Genomic DNA, 3,066 nt, shown 5'->3' on the forward strand with positions numbered 1-3,066 from the left:
TGCACCAAGCTAGCTCTGCCACCTGCTTTTTTCTTTTTCTTTTTCTTCTTTTCTTGAGACAGGGTCTGGCTCTATCACCCAGGCTGGAGGGCAGCAGCGCGATCATGGCTCACTGCAACCTCAAAGTCCTGGGCTCAAGTGATCCTCCTGCCTCAGCCTCCCAAGTAGTTGGGACTACAGGCACATGTCACCATGCCCAACTAATTTTTTAATTTTTTGTAGCGACAGGGGTCTCGCTATGTTGCCCAGGCTGGTCTCAAACTCCTGGGCTCAAGCCATCCTCCGACTTTGGCCTCCCAAAGTGCTGGGATCACAGGCGTGAGGCACCTCACCTAGCCCCACCTGCTTTTGAATTTTCCTCAAAAAGCAACTCCTCCCACTAGGATGACTAGAATTTAAAAGTCAGATAATGCGTGTTGGTGAGAAGTGTGAAGTCAGAACCCTCACACCCTGCTGGTGGGAATGTGAAGTGGCTGCAGCCCCTGTGGAAAACAGTCTGGCAGTTCCTGAAACAGAGCCACCAAATGGCCCAGCAATTCCACCCGTAGGTACACACACCCAAGAGAAATGAAAACATATGTCCACATTGAAATGTGTACACGAATGTTTATAGCAACATTATTCATAGTACAAATGCTCCTCCACTTATGATAAACCCATTTTAAGTTGGAAATAATCATAAGCTGAAGATGCATTTAAGTCACCTAACCTTCTGAATATCATAGGTCAGCCTATCCTATCTTAAACATGCTCAGAGCATTGACATGAGTTGGGCAAAATCATCTAACACAAAGCCTTTTTTATTTTTATTATATTTTTATATTTATTATATTACTTTTTTCAATCATTATTATTATTATTATTATTTGAGATGGAGTCTCACTCTGTTGCCTAGGCTGGAGTGCAATGGTGCCATCTGGGCTCACTGCAAACTCTGCCTCCTGGGTTCAAGCCATTCTCCTGTCTCAGCCTCCTGAGTAGCTGAGACTACAGGCGCCCGCCACAACATCCGGCTGTTGTTTGTATTTTTCGTAGAGACGGGGTTTCGCCATGTTGGCCAGACTGGTCTAAAACTCCTTACCTCAGGTGATCCGCCCACCTCGGCCTCCCAAAGTGCTGTGATTACAGGCATGAGCTACCTACTGTGCCCAGCCCCACAAAACCTTTTTTATAATAAAGTGTTGAACATTTCATGGCAGAATGCTCACATGGGTGCTCGGAGTACAGTTTCTCCTCAATGGATGTGGCTTTCACACCACTGTAAAGTCGAAAACCGTTAAGTCAAACCATTGTAAGTCAGGGGCCATCCGAAGTCAAAAAAAGGTGAGAATAACCGAACTGTTCAGTGACTGATGAATGGATAAACAGAAGGGGGTGTATCATTCGGGCTCAAAAGGAATGAAGTGCTGGTTATAGGCTCCAGCATGCATGATCCCTGCGAACATGGTGCTGAATGAAGGGAGCCTGGTGCAGAAGGCCACACACCATGTGCTTGCTCTCCTGTGAAATGCCCGGACCAGGAAAACCTGTAGCAACAGCATGGAGATTTGTGATCGTGGAGATAGGGTGATAGCTAAAGGGTTTCTTTTGGAGGTGACGAAAATGTTCTAAATTGACCGTGATCATGGTGGCACATGTCTGTGAATATACTAAAAACCACTGAATTATATACTTTAAGGGGGCAAATTGTATGGTATGTGGATTACATCTCAATAACGCTGGGTTTTTCTGTTTTTTTTGTTTTGTTTTGTTTTATGTTTTTGTTTGTTTGTTTAAGAAACTCCTCGTAAGTCTTGCAACTGGACTTTTGAGAGGGTTCTGGAACCTGAGAGTCTCCCAGGATAGACAGCCCAGTTCCCACCAGGCCACCCGCCCCCTTCCCCCACCTGCTCCCATCACATCTCTGAGGGCTGGGACCAAGTGCCATCCCATGGTGGGATCAGCCCCATACCTGATAAGCCTCGATTTGTCTCCCATGCTCGGAGGGAACCCTCCCCGTCTCTGTGCTGCCATCAGGGAACCAGGGCCCCTGGAGGACTCTCTATGCCCATGCTCTGCACACCCCTGCCCTGGGCTGGCACTACCCAGAGACCTGGGTTTTGCCTTTGCCCTGCCCCCTTAGCTGCGCTGGCAGACTACCCTGCCAGCCACACCAAGTGCTGCTGATTTTCACCCAGCCCGAGCCTGCGGCCCACCTTCACATACCAGGTCTTGCCCGTTTGCCCTTTGCGTGCCTCCCAGGAATCCCACCCACCCCCACCCAGTGGGGTCACACCTGGAGCTCCAGGGGTCCCCTGGAGCTCTGTAGGTCCCATCTTCCCGCTTCTGCTCTGACACCCTGTCCAGCTAGGGCTTTGCTGTTCCTCTCTCTGCCACTAACTTCCTCCCCAAGACGACCCCACAGGGAACTTTGTGCAAGAGCAGCTGTGCGCTTCCCCTCCCAGCGGCCAGCTGCCTGCAGCCCCACCACAGACGCTTTGGACAGCAATGGGACAGCGTCTCCTCCGGCTGAAATGCGCCCTCCCCATCAGAGAGTTCACTGCTCACCTGCCCTCAAGAAAACCTTGCCCAGGCCTCTCACAGCATTCTTTGTCATTGTGAAAAGATGGAAGCCACCCAAGGGTTCATCAGGGGTCACCAGGGGGCTACAGCACAGGACAATCACAGACAGGAGCATCCCAGACAGCTCCAGGAGTGACCAAGACCCACACAAGGCTCAAAAATATGTGCAATGAGAAAAATCAATGAGCTGAATGAGATAGCGTGACACCTTTTAAGAAAGGGGTGAAGGACTAGGTGCGGTGGCTCATGCTTGTAATCCCAGCACTTTGGGAAGATGGCTTGAATGTAGGAATTCAAGACCAGCCTGGGTTGTGAATACAGGGAGACCCCGCCTCTACTAAAAATAAAATTAGTCGGTGTGGTGGTGCACACCTGTAGACCCAGCTACTCTGGAGGCTGAAGCAGGAGGATCGCTTCAGTCCAAGAGGTCAAGGCTGCAGTGAGCTGAGAGCACACCTCTGCATTCCAGCCTGGGCCACAGAGTGAGACCTTGTCTCAAAAAAA

Source organism: Piliocolobus tephrosceles, chromosome 4 (assembly GCF_002776525.5).
Source record: "Piliocolobus tephrosceles isolate RC106 chromosome 4, ASM277652v3, whole genome shotgun sequence".
Taxonomy (NCBI): domain Eukaryota; kingdom Metazoa; phylum Chordata; class Mammalia; order Primates; family Cercopithecidae; genus Piliocolobus; species Piliocolobus tephrosceles.